The following is a 21246-nucleotide window of genomic DNA, read 5'->3' as shown; positions in this document are numbered from 1 at the left end:
GTCTCCTAAGTTCATTGGCTGTTCAAAAACTCACTATGTAAATCAGGTTGGTTTCAATCTCATAGAGAACCACCTGTCTCTACCTCCCTAGTACTGAGATTACTGGAATTAAATGCCTGTGTCACCATGCCTGGCTATATTTTTAATTAGGATAAATCCCCCTAATTCTTCATCTTTCCCATTTCTCAACCACATCACTTTTAAAAGTTTTGTATTCATGTTTTTGTGATATGGGTATATGCCCAAGTGTGGCATCTTCACGGACCATGTCTTTGGGTCAAACTAGTCTCAATTTTCTGAGAAACTGCCAGATTGATTTCAAAGTAGTTGTACACGTTTTCAATACCACCAGAAATGGAGGAGTGTTCCCCTTGTTTCCCATCCTCACTAGCTTGTGCTGTCACTTGAGTTTTTGATCTTAGCTATTCTGATTGGTATAAAATGGGTCTGGGTTGTTTGGGTTTGCATTTCCCTGATAAGAAGGATGTTGAACATTTCTTTAAGTGCATCTCGCCCATTTGAGATTTCTCTTTTGAGACATGTGTTCTATTATGTTCATAGCAGCTTTATTGGTAATAGACAGAAACAAAATAACCCAGATGCTCCTCAACTGAAGAATGGATACAGAAAATGTGGTTAATTCACACGGTGGAATACTACTCAGGTATTAAAGATCAGAATATCATGGGTTTCTCTTGCAAATGGATGGAAGAAGAAATTATCATCCTGTGTGAGGGGTAACACAGATCCAAAAGAATGTACACCATATGAACTCACTTCTAAGTGCAGATTAACCAAAAAGTACAGGGTACCCATGTTTGAATTTTATTTAGAAGGGGGAATAAAACAGTTATAGGAGGCAGATGGAGGGAGGAAACTTTGTGGGAGATGGCATGGGGAGAGGAATGGGAGGGTCACGATCAAGATCAAGAGTGGAGAGAGACAAGAGAGATGGCCAGAGGGCCAGAGGGCCAGGAGAATGAATGGAAATCAGTAGCTTGTAGGTTCGGAGAATGGGGCATTGCCGGCATCTCTAGAATGTGCCAGAGACCTGGGATGGGGGAGGTTCTCAGGAGTCTCTGAGAGTGACTTTAGCTGAAACTCCTAGCAGTGAGTATTGTACCTCCTTTAGCCAGGCAGAAACTGTGGTAGCAAGATGAGGACATCAATCTAAACATAAAACCATTGACCCAAAATTTTTCCTGTCTACAAGAAATGCAGGGACGAAGATGGAGCAGAGACTGAGGGAAAGGCTAATCAATTACTGGCCCAACTTGAGACCCATCCCAAGAGCAATCACTAATCCCTGACATTATTAATGATCCTCTATTATGCTTGCAGACAGGATCTCAGCATAGTTATCCTCTGAGAGGCTCCACCCAGCATCTGGCTGAAACAGATGCAGAAGCCCACAGGCAAACACTGGATTAAGTTTGGGAGTCTTATAGAACAGTTTGGGGGAAGGATCAAGGGCCATGGATAGAATAGATAGGAACTCCACTGTAAGACCAATGGAAAAAGCTGGTCTGAACCCTGGATCGATCTCAGATACTTTACACCAACCTAAGAGCATATACAGCCTAGACGTAGACTCCTTGCACATATGTAGTGGATGTGCAGCTCAGTCCTCATGTGGGTACCTCAATAACTGGAGTGAGAGCTGTCCCTAAAGATATTGTTTATCTGTGGATCCTATTTCCCTAGCTGGGATGCTTTGTCTGGCCTTAGAGAGAGAGGATATGCCTAGTCCTGCAGATTCTTGATATGCCAGGGTTGAGGGATACCCCAAGAGTCCTTCACCTTCTCAGAGGAGAATGGGGGGGATAAGTGAGAGATTTCATGAGGGGAGTGGGGCAACAATCTTGATGTAAAGTGAATAAATGAATATACTAATGAACAAAAATAGTTTTCCATTTATATCATTCTCTCGCCCTTATTCTACATTCATATATCTTTTCTTGTTTGTGCTACTCTTTTATGTCCTCTTATCTGGTGCTATTTGATTGCCCCTTTCTAGTTTTCAGGCTGACTGTGTTAAAGAAACAAATTTAAACATTTGCAACTGGGATTCCTCTATGAGAGATCATATGCAACATTTATTTGTCTTTCTGAGTATAGGTTGACTCACTATAATATTTTCTAGTTCATGTCATCTAACTGCAAATTTCCTAAATTCAGTTATGTGGTATTTACCACAGTTTCATCATCCATTCCTCAGTTGATGGGCATCTAGGTTGATTCTATTCCCTAGCTATTATGGACAGAACAATATTGAACATAGGCATCTGAGTGTCTTTGCAGAAGAATATAGGGTCCTTTGACAATGCCATGAGCCACATGGAAACTTTGTTTTTGAAAAATCTCACTAATACCTATACTGCCAATGCCAGCTTAAATTCTCCCCAGAAATGAATACTTTCCTCCTTTCTGAAAACTGTTATAATTTGATTTCATGATAGGCTTTCTGAATGGGGTAAACCAATTGTCCAAATTAGTTTTAATTTGCATTGCGTTCATGACTAAGGATATTGAACACTTAAAAAATAATTTATTTACTTTACATCTTGACTACAAGTTTCCTCCCTCTTCTTCTTCTGGTCCCCATCCCCAACCTACTCCCACTTTGACTTCTCCTCCCTTTCTCCTCAAAAAAGGAAGGGGCCTCCTAAGGATATCAACCAACATTGGCATATCAAATTGCAGTAAGACTGGGTCGTCTTCTCCTACTGGATCCAGAAGAGGCAGCCCAGTAGGAGGAAAGGGTCCTAAAGACAGGCAAAAGAGTCAGGGACAGCCCCCAACTGTTGGTGATGCTTTCCAGGAACTTGAAAGGAAGGGGTTTGGATGGTTACTGGGTGTGGTAGTCCTCAAGGAAAGGAGACAGAGTTGTGGGGTCAGAAAAGGATCGCAGTATATGGGATGCAGGTTACTTCTCTTGGACGTGCTTGAAGGGAAGTTGGCAGACAGAGGGTTAAAGCCAAGAGGGGCTTATCAGTGATGTCTCTGTTTCTGTCATGCCTCTGTGAAGGTATTCAGAGTTGTGGGGCAGGAATGATGCACAGGGTATAGGGAAATTTACCTCTGTTTAGGGTGCTTTCAAGGACCTTGGGTTGAGAGAGGCTTATATAGTCATTGCCCTTGGTTTGACAGGCCTCAATAAAAGCAGGCAGAGTTGTGGTGAGGGAAATGGAGAGCAGGGTATGGGGTGCACTTACTGCTATTAGGGGTGCACTCAGAAGAATTAACAGGCAAGTGCTTGGGCAATTTTTCTTTCTTTCTATCTTTCTTTCTTTTCTTCTTTTTTGCTTTCTTTCTTTCTTTCTCTCTTTCTCTTTTGGCATGAATAGAAAATTATTCAACATAAAAATACTGGAAAGATAAATAAAAATAAATTATCATGCTCACAGGGATGCTTGTAAAATTTGATCTGCTTACTTCTTCCTCTTAAACGACTCTCTGCTTTTGCTTTTCTCTAGAGTTAGTGATTCCCACAAGTTTCTTGACTTTTTGACTTTTGCTTCAATTTTCTGTTAACCATAACTGTCATCTGTTCTGAGCATTAAAGGTATTAAGATAATATTTGTCTCAATAATGTTTTTTTAACAAAATACAACGCAATAATATAAAACAAAACTGTTACATGAAAGTTGGACAAGACAAACCAGCAGAAATAAAAGAACCCCAAGAAGAAGGCACAAAAGTCAAAGACGCACTGTTCAAACATTCAGGAGTACCATAAAAGTACAAAGTTGGTTTACTAGTTTTCTCAGTTTTCTAGTTTTTCTCAGTTGTCTCTGCATTCTAATCCATTAGGACAATTCAAAAGTAATAAAATCTCAAATATAATGGATAGATTCTTTTTCGAATGTTTCTTTAAAGGATTTATTAATTAATTAATTAATTTATTTATTTGTTCATTATAAGTGCACTGTAGCTGTCTTCAGACACCCAGAAGAGGGCATCAGAGTCTACTATAGATGGTTGTGAGCCACCACGTAGTTGCTGTGATTTGAACTCAGGACCTCTGGAAAAGCAGTCAATGTTCTTAACCATTGAGCCATCTCTCGAGTTCAACAGAAAGGTTGTAAAGTATCTGAGAAAAAGGTGTGCTTTCTCTTTCCTGACTTGGAGCATATCCAATGCACCTTTCCTACTTCACAATACCAGCTCTTTACACTTACTGTGTCTCTCAAGCACTGGTTGTACTTCTTACCATTTATACTGAGATCACTTCAGTTCCATACCTTACTATACTCTGATTACTTTTAGCTGGTCTTGATAGGACTGCTGGTTTTCATTCTTTAAGTCAGAGCCAAGGTTACTTCATCAGAGAGGTGTTCTTTGATGAACAAGTATGAAAGACCCTGATCCCGAACTCAAAAATGTTATCATATTTTTTTTATCTGAAAGAAACATCTAGATTGGGAATCTGTTTCTCTTGTTCATGATTGTATTCCTAATATTCCCAGTGCCTGGCATACTCACTCAACACTAGCTGATTATATGGGGAAGGTTGTTTTCTCACTTGTTCTGTCATTATCTCTCATTAGCATTTCATTAATAGAAAATAACAAAGAGAATTTTAATATTTTTTGGTCTAAAAGATATTTTGGTGTGTGTGTGTGTGTGTGTGTGTGTGTGTGTGTGTGTGTGTGTGTGTCTGAACTATCACTACTAATCTACTGTCATAGATACTGAGTAAGGCCAGAATTTTATTACTGATGTTATAAATACATTAATGAAAATGGTCAAATATTAAAAAAATTGAGTAAAAAGATGCAAAACCTAAAATAAATTGAATATCCTGTTTCTACTTTGAATTGGAATATTCCATATATTTTCAAATAGATAATTATAGTTCTATTGGGATTTAATTGTAATTTCTTTGTCTTAGGAGACAGCATCTGAAATAAGACTTAATACCATTCAAGTAACACAAGTCCTCAAAGGAGATTTTGTTTTCCTGTGAGATTTTTCTGAGTGTGTTTCACCTGTTAACATTATTATTGGCAATCTGTCTCATACTATGAATGATCAGTTTGTACTTTAAATATTTATTCATTTGCATTATGTATGTTCATTGTATGATTCATTGCTAGAACAGATGCTGACAGCTTCTGGGCAAAATAACACTTTGTTCTTCTGTGTTCTGCTAATGGGTTTTTCTGGGTTCAGTATTTGGGTTAAAGCAGGACTCCTGGGAGGAGCAAGTGCTGTTTCTAGTTGGGCAGGGCCTCCTAGGATCCTGTTTAAAAGAGGGCTCCTATGTCCCTTGTTAAGGCAGTTCTTCCATGACCCATGTCCCTGGTTGTGCCAGATCTCCTGGAAGATCTGCAGGTTGTGGGGGGGGGGGGCAAACATATTGATCTGCCCCAGTGGAGGTGCAGACAGGAAGGACGTTGAGGTTTTGGAAGAAGAGAGGGGCTTCCACTTCTGCTGGGCTTTGTGAGATTCCCAGTTGGGGTGGTTATTTGGGCAGGGTCTTACCTGTGTCTCAGACTAGGGCAGATCTCCTAGGAGACCTATAGACTGTGTTTCTAGTTGTAGCAGTTCTCCTGGGAGACCTGAAGTTTGTGTCCCTGGTTATGGCAGATCTCCTGGGAGACCTGCAGGATTTGGGACTAGGAGAGTGGCAGACAGGCTAATTTGCCACATGGGAGGTGTGGAGTCTTGGGATCACTCTTAATCACTTATCTCTTTACTTTCTTCAGATATCAGTCTCTCCATTGACTTTTATCTACTCCGCAAACAAGATTCTCCAATGAGTTGTCAGAATAGTAGCAATCTATGGGTAAAAGGCTTTAAATGTACTACTAGCAAAGCAATTATTCTCATCAGGCTTAAGGAGATATGGCTATGGCTACAACAGTGGCATAAATGTTGTGAGTGTAAACAGTTTCCTATTTCATTGTCAAACTGTCTTGTTCAATGTTTTGTGTATCCTTAGTCACAGAGCACTGATGGGTGCCTAGGAAGAAGCATAAGGCAGGGACCTGGAGATAAGAAATGAAGTAGAGACCATGGAGGAATGATGTTTACTTTTTTTACTCTCCCTGACTTTCCTTTTAATAGTACCCTGGAATGGGAATGCCCCCCGTGTGCTGGCCTTCCTTCATAAGTCATTGAAGAAAATTCCCTACAAATTTGCCTACAGGGAATCTGATGAAGGATTTTCTTTTCAGACGAGATTTCCTCTTGCTGGTAGCAACAGCCTGTTGATGAAAAACTAACAATTAATTTGTCTAATATGCTTGTAAATCAAATAACTCACTATCTTGCTAACAAAAAACAGATATTTGATATGCCAATGTTGGGAATAACCTGGTAGCATATACAGCCAGAACTACCAGAATTGCACCCAGCTTCTCAACATAGATTCTAACAGCTAAAGGGGTTTGTACATATGTCTTGCATATCCTAAGAGACTAGAGATGCCAACTTACATAACTATACCCAGCAAAACTCTTAATCATCATAGATGGAGAAAAGATGGAGAAAAGAAGATATTTCAGGACAAACCAAATTTAAATGATATCTATCCACAAATCCAGCACTACAGAATATTCTAAAAGGAGTAGATTAAAGCTGGACTTAAACAACAACAGAAACAGCAGAAAGCATAAAACTCATGAAACTGAACAACTCTCTCCTCAGTGATCACTGCATTAGGCAAGAAAATAAAGAAATTAAAGGCTTTCTAGAATTCAATGAGAACAAATGCCCAATATACCCAAAGTGTCTTTATAATGGAATTGGAGAGTTCTCATACTTGCAATTTAAAAGCACACCTGTACACTCAAGAAAGAAAAAGACAGCAGGAAATAAACTCAGGGCTAAAATCAATAAATTACAAAGAAGGAGAACTATACAAAGAATCAATGAAACCAAGAACTGGTTCTTTTAAGAAAATCAACAAGATAAACAAACCTGTCACCAAATTAACTAAACAGCAGAGAGACAGAAAAATCAGAAATGAAAAGGGAGATATAACAACAGACTCTAAGGAAATTCAAAGAATCATTAGGTCTTTGTAGGGAGCGGCTAAAGATGGCGCCGACATCTGGTGGTCGTTTGTGGTAAACACCTACAGCGCATGTGTTGGCAGACCCCCAGCACCTACAAGGCCAGGGTGATATTCATGCTAAATAGGTATTTCATGCTCCACCAATCCCCAGTGGACAAATTTACAGCCACAGTCTGTCTTGTATTTAAGGCGAGTGCCTTTGTTCCCCGGGGTCCCCGTACTATCAATTAGGTGTTCCTGCAATAAAGGCTGATTGAGAAGGATTCAACGGTGTTGCGTCTTCCTTGCCGGTCGAGGTGGGCGCGACAGGTCTTACTTCAAAAGCCTATAGTCCACAAAACTGGAAAATCTAAATGAAATGGATGATTTTATAGATCATTACCACTTATCAGAGTTAAATAAAGATCAGGCAACCTAAACGATACTATAACCCTAAGGAAATAGAAGCAGTCATTATAAGGCTTCTAACCAACAAAAAGACCGAGGCCATATTTTTTAATTTAACTTAATTTTTTATTTTTTTACTCATTCACTTTACATCCCACTCACTGTCATCCCATCCCACAATCCCTCCCTCCTACCCCATTACCTTCTCCTTTGGGTGGTAAATATTATTTTCATGTTTCTACTCCACCTTTGATCATTTAGTTCCCAAATAAAGGACACAAAACCTTTATATTTGTAATGAGTCTTTTTTTTTCCTCCAGATTTTTATTTACTCTTCTCTCATACGATGCATTCTAATCAGAGCTTCCCCTCCTTCCAGTCCTCCCTATGGTCCCCCCACATCTCCTGTCCCCCAGATAAACTCTCTCCCTGTCTCCTTCCAGAAAAGAGCAGGACTATCAGGGACATCAACCAAACAGGACAAAACAAGACACAATATAATATTGTAAAGACCCTCCCATCAAGACTGGGCAAGGTAACACAGTAGGAGAAGAAGGGTTACAAAAGCAGGCAAAAGAGTCATAGATACCCCAACTCCCACTATTAGAAGTCTGTTTTACAAAATATTTTCTTACCCTCTTTACCCCTATTTTATTTTTTTGTTTTTTTTATTATTATTATTTTTATTAACTTGAGTATTTCTTTTTTTTAATTTTTTTTTATTAACTTGAGTATTTCTTATATACATTTCAAGTGTTATTCCCTTTCCCGGTTTCCGGGCAAACATCCCCCTCCCCCCTCCCCTTCCTTATGGGTGTCCCCCTCCCAACCCTCCCCCCCCATTGCCGCCCTCCCCCCATAGTCTAGTTCACTGGGGGTTCAGTCTTAGCAGGACCCAGGGCTTCCCCTTACACTGGTGATCTTACTAGGATATTCATTGCTACCTATGGGGTCAGAGTCCAGGGTCAGTCCATGTATAGTATTTAGGTAGTGGCTTAGTCCCTGGAAGCTCTGGTTGCTTGACATTGTTGTACATATGGGGTCTCGAGCCCCTTCAAGCTCTTCCAGTTCTTTCTCTGATTCCTTCAACAGGAGTCCTATTCTCAGTTCAGTGGTTTGCTGCTGGCATTCGCCTCTGTATTTGCTGTATTCTGGCTGTGTCTCTCAGGAGCGATCTACATCCGGCTCCTGTCGGTCTGCACTTCTTTGCTTCATCCATCTTGTCCAATTGGGTGGCTGTATAAGTATGGGCCAACTGTGGGGCAGGCTCTGAATGGGTGTTCCTTCAGTCTCTGTTTTAATCTTTGCCTCTCCCTTCCCAGCCAAGGGTATTCTTTTTCCTCATTTAAAGAAGGAGTGAAGCATTCACATTTTGATCATCCGTCTTGAGTTTCGTTTGTTCTAGGGATCTAGGGTAATTCAAGCATTTGGGCTAATAGCCACTTATCAATGAGTGCATACCATGTATGTCTTTCTGTGATTGGGTTAGCTCACTAAATGATGATATTTTCCAGTTCCAACCATTTGCCTACGAATTTCATAAACTCGTTGTTTTGATAGCTGAGTAATATTCCATTGTGTAGATGTACCACATTTTCTGTATCCATTCCTCTGTTGAAGGGCATCTGGGTTCTTTCCAGTTTCTGGCTATTATAAATAAGGCTGCGATGAACATAGTGGAGCACGTGTCTCTTTTATATGTTGAGGCATCTTTTGGGTATATGCCCAAGAGAGGTATAGCTGGATCCTCGGGCAGTTCAATGTCCAATTTTCTGAGGAACCTCCAGACTGATTTCCAGAATGGTTTTACCAGTCTGCAATCCCACCAACAATGGAGGAGTGTTCCTTTTTCTCCACATCCTCGCCAGCATCTGCTGTCACCTGAGTTTTTGATCTTAGCCATTCTCACTGGTGTGAGGTGAAATCTCAGGGTTGTTTTGATTTGCATTTCCCTTATGACTAAAGATGTTGAACATTTCTTTAGGTGTTTCTCAGCCATTCAGCATTCATCAGCTGTGAATACTTTGTTTAGCTCTGAACCCCATTTTTTAATAGGGTTATTTGTTTCCCTGCGGTCTAACTTCTGGAGTTCTTTGTATATTTTGGATATAAGGCCTCTATCTGTTGTAGGATTGGTAAAGATCTTTTCCCAATCTGTTGGTTGCCGTTTTGTCCTAACCACTGTGTCCTTTGCCTTACAGAAGCTTTGCAGTTTTATGAGATCCCATTTGTCGATTCTTGATCTTAGAGCATAAGCCATTGGTGTTTTGTTCAGGAAATTTTTTCCAGTGCCCATGTGTTCCAGATGCTTCCCTAGTTTTTCTTCTATTAGTTTGAGTGTGTCTGGTTTGATGTGGAGGTCCTTGATCCACTTGGACTTAAGCTTTGTACAGGGTGATAAGGATGGATCGATCTGCATTCTTCTACATGTTGCCCTCCAGTTGAACCAGCACCATTTGCTGAAAATGCTATCTTTTTTCCATTGGATGGTTTTGGCTCCTTTGTCAAAAATCAAGTGACCATAGGTGTGTGGGTTCATTTCTGGGTCTTCAATTCTATTCCGTTGGTCTATCTGTCTGTCTCTGTACCAATACCATGCAGTTTTTATCACTATTGCTCTGTAATACTGCTTGAGTTCAGGGATAGTGATTCCCCCTGAAGTCCTTTTATTGTTGAGGATAGCTTTAGCTATCCTGGGTGTTTTGTTATTCCAGATGAATTTGCAAATTGTTCTGTCTAACTCTTTGAAGAATTGGATTGGTATTTTGATGGGGATTGCATTGAATCTGTAGATTGCTTTTGGTAAAATGGCCATTTTTACTAAATTAATCCTGCCAATCCATGAGCATGGGAGATCTTTCCATCTTCTGAGGTCTTCTTCAATTTCCTTCTTCAGTGTTTTGAAGTTCTTATTGTACAGACCTTTTACTTGCTTGGTTAAAGTCACACCGAGGTACTTTATATTATTTGGGTCTATTATGAAGGGTGTCGTTTCCCTAATTTCTTTCTCGGCTTGTTTCTCTTTTGTATAGAGGAAGGCAACTGATTTATTTGAGTTAATTTTATACCCAGCCACTTTGCTGAAGTTGTTTATCAGCTTTAGTAGTTCTCTGGTGGAACTTCTGGGATCACTTAAATATACTATCATGTCATCTGCAAATAGTGATATTTTGACCTCTTCTTTTCCGATCTGTATCCCCTTGATCTCCTTTTGTTGTCTGATTGCTCTGGCTAGAACTTCAAGAACTATATTGAATAAGTAGGGAGAGAGTGGGCAGCCTTGTCTAGTCCCTGATTTTAGTGGGATTGCTTCAAGTTTCTCTCCATTTAGTTTAATGTTAGCAACTGGTTTGCTGTATATGGCTTTTACTATGTTTAGGTATGGGCCTTGAATTCCTATTCTTTCCAGGACTTTTATCATGAAGGGGTGTTGAATTTTGTCAAATGCTTTCTCAGCATCTAATGAAATGATCATGTGGTTCTGTTCTTTCAGTTTGTTTATATAATGGATCACATTGATGGTTTTCTGTATATTAAACCATCCCTGCATGCCTGGGATGAAGCCTACTTGATCATGGTGGATGATTGTTTTGATGTGCTCTTGAATTCGGTTTGCCAGAATTTTATTGAGTATTTTTGCGTCGATATTCATAAGGGAAATTGGTCTGAAGTTCTCTTTCTTTGTTGTGTCTTTGTGTGGTTTAGGTATAAGAGTAATTGTGGCTTCGTAGAAGGAATTCGGTAGTGCTCCATCTGTTTCAATTTTGTGGAATAGTTTGGATAATATTGGTATGAGGTCTTCTATGAAGGTTTGATAGAATTCTGCACTAAACCCGTCTGGACCTGGGCTCTTTTTGGTTGGGAGACCTTTAATGACTGCTTCTATTTCCTTAGGAGTTATGGGGTTGTTTAACTGGTTTATCTGTTCCTGATTTAACTTCGATACCTGGTATCTGTCTAGGAATTTGTCCATTTCCTGCAGATTTTCAAGTTTTGTTGAATATAGGTTTTTATAGTAAGATCTGATGATTCTTTGAATTTCCTCTGAATCTGTAGTTATGTCTCCCTTTTCATTTCTGATTTTGTTAATTTGAACGCACTCTCTGTGTCCTCTCGTTAGTCTGGCTAAGGGTTTATCTATCTTGTTGATTTTCTCAAAGAACCAACTTTTGGTTCTGTTGATTCTTTCTATGGTCCTTTTTGTTTCTACTTGGTTGATTTCAGCTCTGAGTTTGATTATTTCCTGCCTTCTACTCCTCCTGGGTGTATTTGCTTCTTTTTGTTCTAGAGCTTTTAGGTGTGCTGTCAAGCTGCTGACATATGCTCTTTCCTGTTTCTTTCTGCAGGCATTCAGCGCTATGAATTTTCCTCTTAGCACAGCTTTCATTGTGTCCCATAAGTTTGGGTATGTTGTATCTTCATTTTCATTAAATTCTAAAAAGTTTTTAATTTCTTTCTTTATTTCTTCCTTGACCAGGTTATCATTGAGTAGAGCATTGTTCAATTTCCACGTATATGTGGGCATTCTTCCCTTATTGTTATTGAAGACCATTTTTAGGCCGTGGTGGTCCGATAGCACGCATGGGATTATTTCTATCTTTCTGTACCTGTTGAGGCCCGTTTTTTGACCAATTATATGGTCAATTTTGGGGAAAGTACCATGAGGAGCTGAGAAGAAGGTATATCCTTTTGCTTTAGGATAGAATGTTCTATAAATATCCGTTAAGTCCATTTGGCTCATGACTTCTCTTAGTCTGTTGACATCACTGTTTAATTTCTGTTTCCATGATCTGTCCATTGATGAGAGTGGGGTGTTGAAATCTCCCACTATTATTGTGTGAGGTGCAATGTGTGCTTTGAGCTTTAGTAAGGTTTCTTTTACGTATGTAGGTGCCCTTGTATTTGGGGCATAGATATTTAGGATTGAGAGTTCATCTTGGTGGATTTTTCCTTTGATGAATATGAAGTGTCCTTCCTTATCTTTTTTGATGACTTTTAGTTGGAAATTGATTTTATTTGATATTAGAATGGCTACTCCAGCTTGCTTCTTCTGACCATTTGCTTGGAAAGTTGTTTTCCAGCCTTTCACTCTGAGGTAGTGTCTGTCTTTGTCTCTGAGGTGTGTTTCCTGTAGGCAGCAGAATGCAGGGTCCTAGTTGTGTATCCAGTTTGTTAATCTATGTCTTTTTATTGAGGAGTTGAGGCCATTGATATTGAGAGATATTAAGGAATAGTGATTATTGCTTCCCGTTATATTCATATTTGGATGTGATGTTATGTTTGTGTGCTTTCATTCTCTTTGTTTTGTTGCCAAGACGATTAGTTTCTTGCTTCTTCTAGGGTATAGCTTGCCTCCTTATGTTGGGCTTTACCATTTATTATCCTTTGTAGTGCTGGATTTGTGGAAAGATATTGTGTAAATTTGGTTTTGTCATGGAATGTCTTGGTTTCTCCATCAATGTTAATTGAGAGTTTTGCTGGATACAGTAACCTGGGCTGGCATTTGTGTTCTCTTAGGGTCTGTATAACATCAGTCCAGGATCTTCTGGCCTTCATAGTTTCTGGCGAGAAGTCTGGTGTGATTCTGATAGGTCTCCCTTTATATGTTACTTGACCTTTTTCCCTTACTGCTTTTAATATTCTTTCTTTATTTAGTGCGTTTGGTGTTTTGACAATTATGTGATGGGAGGTGTTTCTTTTCTGGTCCAATCTATTTGGAGTTCTGTAGGCTTCTTGTATGTCTATGGGTATCTCTTTTTTTAGGTTAGGGAAGTTTTCTTCTATGATTTTGTTGAAGATATTTACTGGTCCTTTGAGCTGGGAGTCTTCACTCTCTTCTATACCTATTATCCTTAGGTTTGATCTTCTCATTGAGTCCTGGATTTCCTGTATGTTTTGGACCAGTAGCTTTTTCTGCTTTACATTATCTTTGACAGTTGAGTCAATGATTTCTATGGAATCTTCTGCTCCTAAGATTCTCTCTTCCATCTCTTGTATTCTGTTGGTGAAGCTTGTATCTACAGCTCCTTGTCTCTTCTTTTGGTTTTCTATATCCAGGGTTGTTTCCATGTGTTCTTTCTTGATTGCTTCTATTTCCATTTTTAATTCCTTCAACTGTTTGATTGTGTTTTCCTGGAATTCTTTCAGGGATTTTTGTGTCTCCTCTTTATGGGCTTCTACTTGTTTATTTATGTTTTCCTGGAATTCTTTCAGGGATTTTTGTGTCTCCTCTCTATGGGCTTCTACTTGTTTATTTATGTTTTCCTGGAATTCTTTCAGGGATTTTTGTGATTCTTTCAGGCATTTTTGCGATTCCTCTCTGTAGGCTTCTACTTGTTCTCTAAGGGAGTTCTTCACGTCTTTCTTGAAGTCCTCCAGCATCATGATCAAAAATGATTTTGGAACTAGATCTTGCTTTTCTGGTGTGTTTGGATATTCCATGTTTGTTTTGATGGGAGAATTGGGCTCCGATGGTGCCATGTAGTCTTGGTTTCTGTTGCTTGGTTCCTGCGCTTGCCTCTCGCCATCAGATTATCTCTAGTGTTACTTTGTTCTGCTATTTCTGACAGTGGCTAGACTGTCCTATAAGCCTGTGTGTCAGGAGTGCTGTAGACCTGTTTTCCTCTCTTTCAGTCCGTTATGGGGACAGATTGTTCTGCTTTCCGGCGTGTGGTTTTTCCTCTCTACAGGTCTTCAGCTGTTCCTGTGGTCCTGTGTCTTGAGTTCACCAGGCAGCTTTCTTGCAGCAGAAAAGTTGGTCTTACCTGTGGTCCCGAGGCTCAAGTTCGCTCGTGGGGTGCTACCCACGGGCTCTCTGCAGCAGCAGCAAACAGGAAGACCTGTGCTGCCGTTTCCGGGAGCTTCAGTGCACCAGGGTTCCAGATGGTCTTTGGCTTTTTCCTCTGGCGTCCGAGATGTGTGTGCAGAGAGCAGTCTCTTCTGGTTTCCCAGGCTTGTCTGCCTCTCTGAAGGTTCAGCTCTCCCTCCCATGGGATTTGGGTGCAGAGAACTGTTTATCCAGTCTGTTTCCTTCTGGTTCTGGTGGTGTCTCAGGCACAGGGGTCCTGCCGCTCCTGGCCCCTCCCCCACGGGAGCCCAGAGGCCTTATACAGTTTCCTCTTGGGCCAGGGATGTGGGCAGGGGTGAGCAGTGTTGGTGGTCTCTTCTGCTCTGCAGCCTCAGGAGTGCCCACCTGATCAGGCGGTTGGGTCTCTCTCTCACAGTGTCTCTGTAATGAGTCTTAAAACACTAGAGCTGGGCAGTTATCAACGTTCTATGCTATTTTAATGTCCCTGTCAGTAACCCGAGATATCACTTGCTATGTTCTGCCTGGGCTGTTCCTACTCCAACTGGTTGGCTCTCATGGCTCTGAGTTCATAATCCACCTACCCCGTGGTGTCTTCTTCCCTTGTGTTCTTTCTTCTATCTTCCTGGTACCCGCCTGATACTCCAAGCCAGGGAATTTGGCTGCCTCTCTTCTGCCGAGCTCAGGCTGTTGACATCTATATTAACCAACTAGGTATAATGTGGGAAGCAAAGATTACACATCAATAGCATCTATATTTAAAGATCGACTCATCTTGGAGCAACTAGATATTAGGGTACAGAATTTAGTATTTAAATATATAGTAGCACTAGACAATCCCACTACAAATATTTGTGAAAAATACACAATAAAATATTTCAAACTGAATCCAAGCATGCATCGAAAACAAATCCACCATGATCAAGTAAGTTTCATCCCAGAGATGCAGAAATGGTTCAATATAAAAAAAATCTATTAATAAACAAAAGAACAACAAAACAGATTAAGGGCATGACAATTTGAAGGGGAGAAGTAAAAGTATCTCTACTTGCAGATATGATATGATTGTATATTTAAGTAATCCCCAAAATTCTACCAGAGAACTTATACAACTTCAGCAATGTGGCTGAATACAACATTAACTAAAAAATTCAATATCCCTCTTTTATACAAATGATAAATGGTCTGGGAGAAAATTAGAGAAACAACACTATTTTTAGTCACCACAAATAATACAAATTATCTTGGTGCAACTTTAACAAAGCAAGTATAAAAGCCTGTATGATAAGAACTTCAAGTCCCTGAACAAAGAAATTGAAGAGAACCTCAGAAGATTGAAAGATCCCCTATATTCATGGATCGGTAGGATTAACATTGTAAAAATGGCCACCTTTCAAAAGTAATCTACAGGTTCAATGCAGTTCTGATCAAAAATCCAGGCCTTGAAAGAGCAATTCTAAACCTCATAAATAAAAGAAAAAATCAGGATAGCTAAAACAATCCTATATAATAAAAAAGCTTCTGGAGGGTTTCTGACTTCAGGCTACTCTACAGAGCAATAGCAATAAAAACTGCATGGTGCTGGCTTAAAAAGAGACAGTTTATTGATGAAATAGAAACAAAACCAAGAAATAAACCCACACACCGAGGGACACTTGACTTTTTACAAAAAAGTCAAAACTATACCATGGAAAAAATTAAAGCATCTTCAATAATTGGCTCTTGACTAACTTGATGTCTGCATGTAGAAGAATGCAAGATATATTGATCCATATATATCATGCTGAACAAAACTCATATTCAAATGAATCAAAGACCTCAAAATATAATACAGACACACTAGATCTAATAGACAAGAAAGTAGGGAACAGTCTTGAACACATTGACGCAGGAGAAAAATTACTTGACAGGACACCAATAGCTCAGCCACTAAGTTTAACAATAAATGGGACTTCATGAAACTAAAACGCTTTTCCTAGGTTAAGGACACCATCAATAGGACAAAACAGCAGCTTACAGAATGGGAAATGATCTTAACATATGGCAGAGGACTAGTATCCAAAATATATAAAAACCTCAATAAATTATATAGCAACAAACTTAATAACCCAATTAAAAATGGGGTGCAGTGTAGGTTGATGTCATTATGCAGGTGAAGGCAGACAAGATAAAATGAGGCCTGTCATTGGTCGAGAAGGAAGGGAGGTGGAACAGAGGCTTTAGAAGAAGGAGAAGCAGGAGTGGAGGAGCGAGGAGAATCAAGATGGAGATGGAGAAGTGTGACCCAGATTCTAGTGGTCTTGAATCTAGGTGGAGGTTTATATCCTTATCAATTGGTTGTGAGTTTATTGTGTGGATGTATTGTGGATTAAGAATTTAATATATAAACCTGATTGTTGAGTTACAGTTGTTGAATCTTGATTTCACTGGGTTATTGGGAGTATGAGCAGAATTGGTGGTAAGAAGCTGTGATAGGCCAGCCCATGCTGGACTTGTAGAGTCCTGATTTTATGGGAGAGCTGGAACCAGAGATTTCAAGGCTAGCAGAGAACCACTGGGAGACATACTAATTAGAGATAAAGAATGGTTAGTTCCATTTGGCCCCATCGGTGCCGAAACTAACTTTAGAGACCAGTGTGGCAAGGGGCCACATTGGAATAGCTTGCATACCACCCAGGTTAGAGAGTACCATGGAGGGCAGCATGTAGCTGCTGATATAAATTATTGCTAGTTCCTATGGCCTGCCAGAGCTGGAACTAGGAAGAGAAGGACCTTGGGTATGCTCGGAACTGGTCTCAGAGATTTTTTGCTTGTTTGTTTGTTTTTACTGCAACAGTACAAAGCTAAACAGAGAATTCTCAGTAGAAGAATCTCCAAAGTTCAAAAAACAGGAGAGATGATGAATAGGACCTCATGAAACCGGAAAGCTTTCATAAGGCAAAGAAGACAGTCAGTAGAACAAATCGGCAACCTACAAATTAGAAACAAATCTTCACTAACCCCACATCTGATAGAGGGCTAATATCTAAAATAAAGAATTCAAGAAGTAACCTCCAAAACACCAAACAGTTCAATGAAAAAAATGGGGTATAGAGCTAAACAGAGAATTCACAACAGAATAATCTCAAATGGCCAAGAAGTACTTAAAGAAATGTTCAATGTCCTCAGTGAACAGGGAAATGAAGATAAAAACAACCCTGAGATTCCACCTTACACCAATCAGAATGGCTAAGATCAAAACCTCAGGTGACAACACATGTTGCCAAGGATATGGAAAAAGAAGAACACTCCTCCATTGTTGGTGGAATTGAAAACTGGTACAACCACTCTGGAAATCATTCTGGAGGTTCCTCAGAAAAGTGGAAATAGATTTACCTGTTATACCCACTCTCTGGGCATATAATCAAAGATGCTCTACCATACCACAGGGACATGTGGTCTACTATGTTCTTAGCGGCCTTATCTGTGATTTCCAGAAGCTGGAAACAACACAGATGTCCCACAAGAGAAGAGTGGATCAGAAAATGTGGTTCATTTACACAATGGAATACTATTACTACTCAGCTATTAAGAACAAAGACAGCATGAATTTTGCAGGCAAAAGGATGGAACTAGAAAATATCATCCTGAGTGAGGTAACTCAGACCAAAAAGAACATGCATGGTATGCACTTACTAATAAATTGATATTAGTCAAAAATGTACAGAATACCCAGAATACATTCCACAGAACTCAAGAAGGTTAACAGGCCGAGGGGCCTAATCGAAGATGCTTCAATTCCACATGGGAGGGAGAAGAAAGCAATCACTGAGACAGACAGAGGGAAGGACCTGGGTGTAAGAGGGAGAGGGCAGGGGAAAAGGGGAACATGATCATGATGCAGCGTGTGTGTGTGTGTGTGTGTGTGTGTGTGTGTGTGTTTGTGTAGTCCTGAGTACCAGCAGAATGAATAAAAATATGCAACCTCGGGGGTGGGGGTGGGGGACCCCCTAGATCAGGTGAAAGAGAGACCCCCAGGATTCAAAGGAGAGACCTTAGATGAAATACCCAACAGTGGGGAGAGGGAACTTGTAGAATCCACCTCCAATAGTAAAACAGGGCATCAACTGGAGGGATGGGGTTGCCACCCACAGTCAAAAACTCTGACCCAGAATTGTTTCTGTCTAAAAGAACTGCAGGGACAAAAATGGAGAAAGGACTAAGGGAAAGGAGGTCCAGTGATTGGCCCAACTTGGGATCCACCTCAAGAGGAGGCTCCAAGGCCTGACACTATTACTGATTCTATGGTGTGCTTACAGACAGAAGCCAAGCAAGGCTGTTTTCTGAGAGGCCCAAAAAGCAGCAGACTATGACAGAAACAGAAATTTATACCAATCCATTGAACTGAAATCTGGGACTTCTGTGGTTGACTTAGGGAAAGGCTGGAAGAAGCTGAAGGGGAGGGTTACTCCATAGGAATACCAGCAGTCTCAACTCTCTGGGAACCTTGAGATCTCTCAGACACTGAACCACAAACCAGCATACAAGAGCTGGTTAGAGGCCCATGACATTAATACAGCAGAGCACTGCCTGGTCTAAATTCAGTGAGAGAAGAATCAAATAACCCTTGAGAGACATGAGGCTCCAGGGAGTAGGAAGGGCTGGTTGTGGTCAGGGTGTTGGGTGTGGGGAGATTCTCTTGGAGACAGATGTGGAGGAGGAATGGGATGAGGAACTATGGAAGGGCAGATCGGGAGGGAGGTAACTCCAATATGACTTAATTGAAATTCCAGACAAATAATTTGAAAGAAAATAATTTCTATGCTCAAATAAATGAAAAAAATATTGAACAAATTCAAAGAGAATACAGAACAAAAAGTTTAATAAGCTATGTGTATCACTGGAGAGTAGCAAAACAGAATTCAATACTGAAGAATACACAAACTGAAGTCATACTACAAAGAAAATTATTAATAAGTCAAATAAACAGCTCATTGGGTTGTCCCAATTATAGAAAACATATTAGCATGAGATAAACTCATATCCTATAGATAAGGTATATGAAATGTCATATTCATCTGTGGACAAAAATAAACTTAACAAACTAATGAATGTGTCATGTAAGATCTCTGGGACAATTTGAACTGACCAACTTTATGAACTAATGACAAAGAAGGAGAAGAATGACATGCAAAAAAACAAAAGCAGAAAATACTTTTAATACGATCATAGCAAAATCTCCCCAAATCTAGGAGACTATCCAAGTAAAAGAGATACATAATATATAAAATAGGTCATTTCAGAGAATTTCCCCATTTTACCTTAAAATTAAAATATTATGTACACAGAACAAAAAGTATTAAGAGTTGTAAGAGAGAAAAATCAAGTCACAGATAAGGCAAACCACTCATAATGACAACTAGCCTCTCAACAGAAATTGACTTTTAATCTTAGTCATTCTGACTGGTAGAAAATTGAATCTCAAAGTTGTTTTCATTTGCATTTTCCTGATGACTAAAACTTTGTACATTTCTTTCTTTTATTAGTATTTTTAATATTCATAACCTATAACACTGCTTGGCATAAGAGGTAATGAGTTATCCACACTGTGTGATATGGATTTGTCTCTAAAACAGCATCTGAGAGGAGGCCCCTGAAAAAGACTTAATTTGAATATCTTTCCTTGAGGACTAGCATTTGTGGACCAGAGGAGACATACCAGTTTCCAAAGGAAGGAAACAACAGTTTACTTAGGTATGATGCCCGTGAACCACAACAGTGCCCTTCATGGCACAGTAACACTAAAAATGCTGTAGTGGCATCTATAAACTCTAATGGGACTCTGGTGGCAATCCCCAGCTCTCTAATTGGACTGATGGATTACTCAACAATATGGAAGTCATGCCAGGTACTAGAAACGTAGACAATAACACAGGCCTAGTAAAGTGATGGATCTTTGAGAAAAGTCTACATCTATCACTTTCCTAAACTGATCCAATCCATAATTACACGCTAAATAATCAGTTCTTACACACTAGTATAAGTGTACTCCTCTTCTCACACCAAGAACATTCTATATAAATGATAGTTGACCAATATAGAAAACCACAACCAATTAAAATGGAGAGTTCTGGAGACAATTCTGAAAGAATATATCTTCAGAACAGTACTTGCATCTAAGAATCAGGGAATATTGCAGAAAATAGTATAGGAAGATCAAAGAGGACCGAAGAGTTTGCCATAAAATTGTGTCTCTTGTAATTTTAGAAGCTACACCCATAAGTTCTCAGCAACATGGCTGCCTGATCATGAGATGAATGAGAATACCAACAATACACAACACAGTAGAACGGGGAGAGTCCACAAGGCCTCAAGCTTGCACGAAGAGCTATAGACAAGAAAACATTTTGAGGGAAGGTGAAAAATTTTTACTCAACGAGAAGCATGTCAACTGGACCTTCAATACCATGATTAGCTCTGAAAACATACACAGAATTAACACTTTGTAGACTCTGTGTATGTGTGTGTGTGTGTGTGTGTGTGTGTGTGTGTGACAGTGATGACAATCCCATTTCTCACTGAGCTGTATCCCCAAGTCTTCATACCTACTTTAAATATTTTTTAAATTTTCATTTAAGTTTAATTTGATACTTCAAACTCAGGATAGCTCATAAAAGTTTGCTTTTTGTTACCCAGCATTCTTCTATAAGCACTAGACATGTAAGAGACATCCCACTTACCAAATCCTTAAGTCACAGAGCGTTCTTCATTTTTTCTAAAACTGTTCCCTTGAATTTTACCTAGCTCTCTATTCTGTAGGCAGTCTTCACTAAGTCTTTAAAACTTTTCCTCTCCTCTGCATTCCTCTCTCCTCTTTCTTCCTTTTCTCTTCCCTTATTTTAGTAAGACATATGTCTTATAAAGATAATTAACTATGAGTCTTCTCGGGAAATAAATGCAATGGGAAGAACAGTGTTCTTCATTGGTCAATGTTAGTTAACTCATTTGCATTTTAAGGCCTTAGTATACAACAAAGGAAATGTCTACACAC

The sequence above is a fragment of the Rattus norvegicus genome, chromosome 2, assembly GCF_036323735.1.
Source record: "Rattus norvegicus strain BN/NHsdMcwi chromosome 2, GRCr8, whole genome shotgun sequence".
Taxonomy (NCBI): domain Eukaryota; kingdom Metazoa; phylum Chordata; class Mammalia; order Rodentia; family Muridae; genus Rattus; species Rattus norvegicus.
The sequence above is the reverse complement of the archived record's forward strand: the minus strand, read 5'-3'. Positions refer to the sequence as shown.